A 10,800-nucleotide genomic window follows, 5' to 3' on the forward strand; every position below is an offset into this window, starting at 1 on the left:
CTGACTAAATAACTTGGACGAAAGACTCAGACTTTAAGTGCTAATTGTAAGTGCTTTAGACATATTTTTCCCTCACTAACAATTAACACTTATTCCAGTAAATACATCTCTGGATTAAACATGTGAATGGGCATGACTGTTTCTTTTCAACTGGCAGCTGTAATGCCATTAACAAAATCTAACAAGTTTTTCCAATACCACTTCCAGTCTTACAATTACCAGCTGGACTTTACTGGAGCTTGACTTGAATGTTTAATTTAAATAAGGATATCTATCAAACCTGAACTTTGGAGTGTGTGCGTTCCTTTCTTACAAAAAGTCCTGAGGCCTTTGGAGCCTTTGGCTCCATCTGTGCTTGTGGAAACTGCTGTCTGAAATGTGCAGTGGGATGAAATATTAGAATAACATTGTGTCCATCACTCTGTATGGAATAATACTCTGAGTAATGTACTTATGTTTCTTACGTCCAACAGCTTTGCCTTTTGAGCCCAATAATATTTATTCAAGTGTTGAAATGTTGAGATTTGGAGACCAGTAAACAATCAGTAAAAGGTTTCAGCAAAGGGGACAGGTAGAACAGGGTGGTGAGAGGGGTCCCCCTTAATCTCTCCCCTTGAAGTTACTACATGTTGAACAACTATAATGCAACAAAGGATTCCCTGCACAACACACAAAGATGTATGAGGGATCGGCACATGGAAACATCTGAAGGTGAGTAAACTGGGGAGAACAGGGCAGCAGGGCAGGGAGAAGTGCAGGGACAAGGGCCACAGTTACAGCCTGGAGCTCACAATGGTCCAAGGATGGGGGAGGAGTGAGACTGCAGGTGCACTATCTCTGGCCCCAGCAATTCTGCCTGAGGGATTAGCATATAATATGGCTGAACCCAGCAAATAGGGGCAGATACCTCAGGGCAAAGACTGAATACAGAAGTATGACAGCTATGACTCTAACAGCCCTTACTTCCAGGCAAAGAACAAAGCCCTGGAAGATAAGTAAAAAACAATGTACTTTTCTTAAGCTGTGGGGGAGAGGACCCACCCCTCCAGAGGTCCTCTCCTCTGCACACTCCCAGTGCTAGCAGCAGGCCCGAGAAGAAATTGTAGCAGTGTTGGGTTAAAGAATAGAATATCTACAGCTCTGACAACTGGAGAGACAGTTCCTGAGCAGCAGATGCACAGTGCAGATACCTCCAGTGATGACAGAGGAGATACGGGGTGAGGCAACTATAGTCTGGCACTTGCCATTACTCAGAGGAGAATAAAAAAACAAACACACCAGCGGCCTGTCCCAGCCCATCCCATCTTTAGAGGCTGATCCCAATGGGGGTACCCATGGCTGCTGAAGCATACAGCTCTGCATCTCGCTGCAGGGGCAACGTGGGTTCAAGGGCTCATAACTCCATCGCCTACCACATCTTCCCATTGGGGTGTTGCCTGAGCCAAAAGCGACCTGGTCACAGAGGAGATGTCTACCTCCCCAGGAAATCTTCCACCACAAAAAGCCAGAACAGGGCAAGAGAAACTAAAATGCTCCAGTGCTACCCACTAGAAAACAAAAGAAAGACATCTTCCTATCAACCTGCTGCAGAATTCATTCTCAAGGATACCCAGGAGAAAAAAAAGTAATCCAGTAATTGTCGTAAATAACTAAGGTAACAAAGCAGCTCGGAAAGAAAATGAAAAATTTTCAGAAAATAAACTTAAAGTCATGGAAATATGTGACTTGAATGAGAGAGAATTCAAGATTGCAGTTCTGAAAAAAACTCAACAAGATACAAGAAAACTCAGGCAATTTCATGAACTCAGAAATAAAATCAACCAACAAAATAAATGCTTTACCAAAGAGATTGAAATTTTTAAAAAGAACTATTTAGTAGACATTCTGTAGGTGAAGAACTGAATCAAAGAGATGAAGAATGAAATAGCAAGCTTAGGAAATAGAGCTGACCAGATGGAGGAAAGAATTAGTGATATGAAACATAGAAATCTGGAAATGACACAGATGGAGGAAGAGAGAGACATGAGAGTAAAAAGAAATGAAATAATTCTACAAGAAATATCTGACCCTATCAGAAAGAGCAATATAAAAATAATGGGTATACTAGAAGGAGTAGAGTGGGAGAAGGGAACAGACAGTGTATTCAAACAAATAGTCGACGAGAACTTCCCAGATCTGTGGAAAGAACTGGACCTCGAATCCAAGAAGTGAACAGAACACCTACTTACCTCAATCCTAAAAGGCCTTCTCCAAGGCACATTATGTTGAAACTGTCAAAAATTAATGACAAAGAAAGAATTCTCAAAGCAGCCAGGGAAAAGAAGATGGTAACTTACAAAGGAAAGCCCAGTAGATTATCATCAGACTTTTCAGCAGAAACTCTATAAGCCAGGAGGGAGTGGAATCAAATATTCAAACTATTGAAAGAGAGAAATTGCCAGCCAAGAATAACATATTTTGCAAAGTTACCCTTACGTATAAAGGAGTAATAAAGACCTTTCCAGACATACAAAGTTGAGGGAATTTTCCACCACAAGGCCTGCATTACAGGAAATACTTAAGGGGGTTATTCTACCTGAAACAAAAAGACAAAAGGATACAAAACTATGAAAAAGATGACTAACAGACAGACAGAAGCAGGAAATGGCAACTCCTACACAGACTAGGGTATTATACACTTAAACTTAACATAAAGGGTAAAGAAGATAAAAACATTAAAAAAAAAAAACAAGAGAAGAAGAAGATAATTTGCTACTGTAACTCATAAATGAACTCACAGCATAAATAGGGATAATTTGTGACAAGAAAAATATAAAAGAGGAGAGGGTAAACATCTGAATTTGCAAAGGGGGATGGAAACAAGATGCTTGCTGAAGAAAAAGGACTACCGTATATGTATGGAATTTTCTTTTATATAAACTTAATAGCAACCACTCCAAAAAAAAAATATATTCAGAACTGAGACACATAGCATAAAAAAAGAGGAAAGAGAGGGGGAAAAACAATCATAGAATACCACCAAACTAAAATAACAGTTGGAAACACAAACGCAAAGAAGTAATGGACACACTGGGCTACCAGAAAAACAAGATAAAATGGCTACAGGAAATCCTCACATATCAATAATCACCCTAAATGTAAATGGACTGAACTCACCAATAAAAAGGAACAGAGTAGCAGATTGGATCAAAAAACAAAACCCAACCATATGCTGTCTGTCTTCAGAGACATATCTCAGCTGCAAGGACAAATATAGACTCAAAGTGAAAGGGTGGAAAATGGTACTCCAAGCAAAGTCAGTCAGAGAAAAGTGGGTGCAGTCATACTTATATCTGATGAAACAGACTTCAGGATAAAAAAGGTAAGAAGAGATAAAAATGGATATTTCATAATGATAAAAGGGACACTACAACAAGAAGACATAACACTTATTGACATATATGCTCCCAACAAGGAGCAGCAAAATATAAAAGCAACTACTAACAGAGCTAAAGGGAGAAACAGACAATAACACAATTATAGTAGGGGAACTAAATACATCATTGACAGCTATGGATAGATCATCCAAACAGAAAATCAATAAGGAAATATCAGCTATAAATGATACATTGGACCCAGTAGACATAATTGATATTTACAGAGCATTTCATCCTAGAACACCAGACTACATATTTTTTAATAGTGCACGTGCAACACTCAAGAACAGACCATATGTTAGGACACAAAACTAGCCTCAGCAAATTTAAGAAGATTGAAGTCTTACCAAGCATCTTATCCGACTACACGCTTTGAAATTGAAGATCAACTACAAAAAGTGGGAAAAACCACAAATTCATGGAGATTAAACAATATGCTACTAAAGAACAACTGGGTCAAAGAAGAAATATAAGGAGAGATCAAAAGATACATAGGAACAAATGAGAATAATAATATATCATATCAAAATTGTTGAGATGGAGTGAAAGTAGTATTAAGAGGGAAATTCATATCATTACAGGCCTAGCTCAAGAAAGAAGAAAAATTTCAAATAAACAACCTAACATTACAACTTAAAGAACTAGAGAAAGAAGAATGAATGAAACCCAAAGTCAGCAGAAGGCAGGAAATAATAAAAATTGGAGCAGAATTAAATGAAATAGAGAACAAAAAGACAATAGAAAAAATTAATGCAACAAAGAGCTGATTCTTTGAAAAGATTAGCAAAAAATTGACAAACACTTGGCTAGACTCACTAAGGAAAAAAGAGAAAAGGCACAAATAAACAAACTCAGATATGAAAGAAGAAAAATTATGACAGATACCACAGAAATACAAAGGATCATGTGAGAATACTATGAAGGACTATCTGCCACCAAATTCAACAACCTGGAAAAATAGACAAGATCTTAGAAATATATAACCTTCCTAGACTGAATCACGAATAACTGGAAAATATAAATAGACCAATCAACAGCAAGGAAATTGAAACAATCATCCAAAACTTCCCCAAAATCAAAAGTCTAGGACCAGATGGCTTCACTAGTGAGTTCTACCAAATATTCAAAGATGATTTAATACCTGTGTTCCTCAAACTTTTCTAAAAAAAAAATGAGGAAGAAGCAATATTTTCTAACTCCTTTTATGAGACCAATATTATCCTGATACCAAAACCTGGTAAGGATATTACAAAAAAGAGAAAACTACAGACTAATATCTCTGATGAATACAGATGCAAAAATCCTAAAAGAAATAATAGCAAATTGAATACAACAATACAAAAAAAGATTATACAGGTACGCCCCATATAATATGGCACTTCTGTAACACGGTTCGAGAATTGGGGAAAACCCTTGTACAACACGGCATCCTAGAACACAGTTTCACTCTAACACAGTTTGAGAATTAGACAAATCCCCGAACAACACGGAATGTAATAAGAGCTTTTAAGAGCAAAAGATATCTCACTTGAAAATTTTCATTTGAGCATGGATGTCATATCAAATTTGACTGCAGAATTTTAAAATTTATTAGAATTTTAAATCCATTTTGTTCAAGGAATATTAAGTTCAGAGGATGAAGATATCTTGTCAAAAAGAAAATGCCCTCAGTTAATGGTGCTCAGTAGTGATGCTGAAGAAAACATTATTTAATACATACTAACACGTTATACATTTGGTGAAAATTGCTTTAATAAAGATATTTTTCTTAATTATAAAAATTTAGTAGTATGTTTTTTTGATTTTTGGAAGCTAACCCCCTTTTTTGTACTAGTTCTTTGTTTCATATAATACAGATTTGCATAACACGGAATTTTTTAGGAACCTAACAACCGTCTAATACGGGGGTTACTTGTACATCATAATAAAGTAGGGTTCATTCCAGGGGCACAAGGATGGTTCAACATACATAAATCAATCAATGTGATACACCATATAAACAAAATAAAGGACAGAAATCATATGATTATATCAATAGATGCAGAGAAAGCGTTTGACAAGATACAACATCCATTTATGATTAAAACACTTAATAAAATAGGTATAGAAGGAAAGTACCTCAACATAATAAAGGCCATATATGACAAGCCCTCAGCTAATATCATGCTTAATGGTGAAAAACTGAAAGCTTTAAAATGCTTTTGTTCCTCTAAAATCAAGAACAAGAAAGGGATGCCCCCTATCTCCACTGTTATTCAGCACTGTATTGGAAGTCCTCACCAGAACAATCAGGCCAGAGAAAGAAATGAAAAGCACCCAAATTGGGAATGAAGAAGTTAAATTGTCATTTTCTGCAGATGACATGATTCCTTATATGGAAAACTTGAAAGACTCTACAAAAATCTCTTAGAAACAATAAACAAATACAGTAAAGTTGCAGAATACAAAATCAGTGTACAAAAATCCATTGCATTTCTATATACTAACAATGAAATTTCAGAAAAAGAAATGAAAAATACAATTCCTTTGGCAACTGCAACATAAAGAATAAAATACTAGGAATAAACTTAACAAAGGATGTGAAGGACTTATATACACTGAAAACTGCACATGAGACATTATTAAAAGAAACTGAAGAAGACACAAAGAAATGGAAAGATTTTCCATATTCATGGATTAGAAGAATCAACATAGTTAAAATGGCCATATTATGCAAAGCAATATACAGATTTAATGTAATCCCCATCAAAATCCCAATGGCATTTTTTCAAGAAATAGAACAAAAAAATCATCAGATTTGTACAGAATCACAAATGACCCTGAATAGCCAAAGCAATCCCAAGAAAAAAGAACGAGGCTGGAAGTATCACACCCAATTTTTACTACATCAATTTTTACTACAAAGCAACAGTAATCAAAACAGCATGATATTGGCAAAAAAACCAGACACATAGACCAATGGAATAGAACTGAGAGCCCAGAAATAAACCCACATATATACAGGCAGATAATTTTCGACATAGGAGCTGAAAACATACAATGAGAAAAGACAGCCTCTTCAAAAAATGGTGCTGGGAAAATTGGAAAGCCACATGCAAAAAAATGAAACTAGGTTGCTATCTGTCACCATGTACCAAAATTAACTCAAAATGGATCAGAGACCTAAATATAAGACCTAAAACAATAAATTTCATAGAAGAAAGCATAGATACTTAACTTACGGACCCTGGACCTTGTATTCAGAGAGGATTTTATGAATTTGACCTCATAGGTAAGGGAAGTAAAGCAAAAATAAATGAATGGGACTGTATTAAGTAAAAAGCTTCTGCACAGCAAAAAGAAACCATCAACAAAACAGAGAGGCAACCAACTGAATGGGAGAAGATATTTGCAAACAACACCTCCAATAAGGGGCTCATATCCAAAATATACAAAGAACTCATTCAACTCAACAACAAAATCTAATTAAAAAATGGGCAGAGGACTTAAACAGATGCTTCTTCCAAATAGACATACAAATAGCCAACAAATATGAAAAAATGCTCAACTTCACTAGCTATTAGGGAAATGTAAATAAAAACCACAATGAAACACCACCTCACACATGTTGGCATGGCAATCATCAGCAAGACAAGTAATAACAAGTGTTGGAGAGGTTGGGAATGTAAATCGGTACAACCACTATGGAAAACAGTATGGAGTTTCCTCAAAAAATTAAGAATAGAATTATCATAAGACCCAGGAATCCCTCTTCTGGGTATCTACACAAAACATCTGAAAACATTTATTCATAAAGATATATGTACCCTTATGTTCATTGTAGCATTACTCATGGTGGCCAAGACATGGAAACAACCAAAGTGTCCTTTGATAGATGATTGGATTAAGAAGACGTGGTACATATGCACAATGGAATACCATTCTGCCATAAGAAAAGATAAAATGCTGCCATTTACAATGGATCTTTAGGTTATCACGTTAAGTGAAATAAGTCAGACAGAAAAAGTTGAGAACTATATGACTTTACTCATATGTGGGACATAAAACTGAAAGCAACAAATGAACAATACAAAGAAACAAAAATTCATAGACACAGACAACAGTTTAGTGGCTACCAGAGGGTAAAGGGGGAGGGGGTGGTAGAAGAGGGAAAAGGGGGTCAAATGTATGGTGATGGAAGGAGATTTGACTTTGAGTGGTAAACACACAATGGAATATAGAGATGATGTATTGTAGAATTATATATTCAAAACCTATATAATTTTACTAACCAATATCATCCCAATAAATATAATAAAAATTAAAAAATAAACATTTCAGTGAAGGGAAAGGGACTATAAAGGGTGGAAACTATTTTACCAAAAGGAAAATAGCATTAACGAAAGACAGTTTTGCTTTTAAGATGACACTTTTTTGAGACCTGTTTGTAAACTACCCTTTCTGTTAATGGTTCTAAGATTATATTCTCTATTAGGTTCATATTTTTGAACCTGTAGGTTTTGACCAGAAGTTGCTAGAAGTAACTTTTTGGTAGTATAATATCTGATTTATATTTTAATCTTTGGGTACTTAAGATCTGAGAAAGTTAAGATGCAGCCTTTGATTTCATTTTTATAAAGATCTACTGAAATAATCCAGGAAATGTTGGTACTGATAACTGTAGATTTTGATGCTTAATGAAAAGGATGCATCTAGCTCTGGAGTCAGACTGTCACCTGAATATTTCTTCAGCCATATGCCCTGGCTATGTAGCCCTGAACAAATCCCTGCATCTCTCTTATGTGGAACATGGGAAAAATAATTGTTCCTATCACAGATTGTGCATATGAAGATCCAAAGTGTCGCTATATTAAAACTCTTAGTAAAGCATCTGGTACACCCTAAGTGCTTAATAAATATCAGCTACATAATTGTCATTTCAAGTTATAAAATATGATGACTCTCTCCCCCTAAGAGTAACCTGGGCTGAACTGGTAATACCTATAGGACTTGATATATCTGGAAATGAAGGCAGGCTATAGGAAAACAGGGGTGGCTGAAACACAAAGCACTAAAAAGTAGAACTGAGAAAGCATCTTAAGTATCAAAATAAGATGAGTCATTTAGGCAAGCACCCTGCTAATTAAGTTCAATGCATCTTTTCATTTCACTTGAAAATTCATTGAACTATAGGCAAAAGGTATAAGCATCCTTGCTTTAAATGCACAAGGACATACATATAGAAACATACAGGAGGAAGGCAGACTGGGAGTTTCCCAGTGTGTTAATGCTGTATTTTATTTACTAATAGAGGCCTTGCAATGTATCAAAGAAGGATCTTACAGAAGCAATAAAATCTTTTTGTGTGAAACAATTCAATGATGAAGCCACTGACTCTGTCTATCCTGTACTATACTGGGTATGAGATTTTAAAAGAATTATCAAAGTATTAATAAGCAAAAGATAGTTTTAACATACAGTTAGTTGAGTTGTAGGATAATGGAAACTATCCTCTTGTCTCCATTCCTTCCTGCTAACCACTCCTTTCCAGTTTCCTTCACTACTTCCTTTCTACTCACAATTTATTTGCAGGCCTTCCAGGAAGTTCCACGACACTCTTATGTCTATATATTCTATTTCAGAAATCTAATCCACACTCACAGCTTCATTAGCAATAACTGTTCTCCTAAATTCTAGATATGAGTTGACAATTGCCTGACGGATATAGACTTTCCTTATGAAGCAATGGTATTTTATGCTCATCTAATATCCAAATCCACTAGCTTCCCCTGCCTTTGTCTAAACCAGAGCCTTTGTCTAAATTCCCTATTTCTGTAAATGGCATCCAGGCTGGTTGCCTTAGGAACTAAATGTAACCACTGGTTCTTTATTTTTCTTCCCTTTCCCCATCCAACCCATCATCAAATCTCACAGAATTTCCTTCCATGATATCTTTTCCCGACCCCCTCTTTTCTGTTTAAACGTCATCATTCTAATACAGGTCTCTACGGATATATTTGTAATAGCTTTGCCTTCTGGACAAGAGGTTGATGAGCAAGAGGGTAAGACATTTGATTCAATTTTGTAGCCTCTTAATCTATTTACTTGTTCTCAATATTATCATTATCAAATTTATATTCTTGTGGCAGTTGTAAGAACTGCCATATTCATGGTGATTAAAATAATGTCTTTTCTTTGTTTGAAACTTTTTACTTCTTATTGTTCATCTTAGAAGTTCTAAACATCACACACGACACTGCATGTTCACTCCATTGATACCTTCCCATGCATTATTACAGGAATGAAACTGTAACTCCCTCCCTTTCTTCCCCACTCAAAAATACATAGCAAAATGCAAATCAGAGATGGCATGGCCTGTGAACCCTCTCCAAGCAAAAAACCAATTTAATTGATGAAAGTTTTTAAGATATTATTAAAAGTCTCAAGAAATTGTCCTAAGGGCATACAGCAAATAGAGAAACAGAACAGCAAGAATCCACGGCATTTGAGCTTCAATCCACTCCATTACCCTCCATCACCTCCCTGCTCTGTTATGGAAGCTGTAAGACAGAGGCCTTACTCCATGTAGATGTGGTCAAGGGGACAGAGTTTCCCTCTCCCGCAAATTCCTAGTCTGGGGTCACAGTTTCACCCTAGGAGGGGCAGACTTTTGGTATTTCCTAATCACCTCCAGCCCTGAGCCCCCCTTTGCAGAAGCTCTATTCCTGGCAGGCACAGCCAAGTGGATCAGGTTTCTCTTGACCCTCCCAGCCCCCACTTGTAGGATGGAAGAGCTACACCAGGCATGGCAGGGTGAGAATACTGGGGTCCTGATTGCCCTTGTCCCAGTTCTCTCCCAGGACAGAAGTTCCATGCTTAGAAGGGCAAACCAAGATAACCGAAGGCTGCCACCCTCTTCCAGTGCCAACTCCCAAAGCAGGGGTGTCACTCTTGAAAAACTGGCCCCCATTTCCAGCTCTAGGGAAGTGAAGTATGATTTCTGTACAGAAGGAGGCAGGTAGACCGTAAGGGCAAAGAGCTTCAGAACTCTGCCTATAGGAGCTGACTTTATTTGTGATAAAGACAGAACTCCATCCCTAAGGTCAGTGCCTAAAACAATGGATATTTTTGAGGAGAAAAATTAAAAGGAGATTAGTAAATCTGATAAATGCAAAATGGCAGAGTCTCTAGATGTTTCACAGAGGGAACCAAGAAAAGAAACAGTCAATAAGAGCCTTCCTGGGATCACAGACCACTCTGCAGTCAGGAAGGCTATGCCCTAGCACTGGGCTGTACCCACTCAAGGACAATGAGAGCAGGATATGAGACAGACTTGAAAGCATCTCCCAAGCCACACATACACCCATCAACACAGGGCAGAAGCTTCACTAACACAGAGGATTAA

Source organism: Rhinolophus ferrumequinum, chromosome 8 (assembly GCF_004115265.2).
Source record: "Rhinolophus ferrumequinum isolate MPI-CBG mRhiFer1 chromosome 8, mRhiFer1_v1.p, whole genome shotgun sequence".
Lineage (NCBI taxonomy): Eukaryota > Metazoa > Chordata > Mammalia > Chiroptera > Rhinolophidae > Rhinolophus > Rhinolophus ferrumequinum.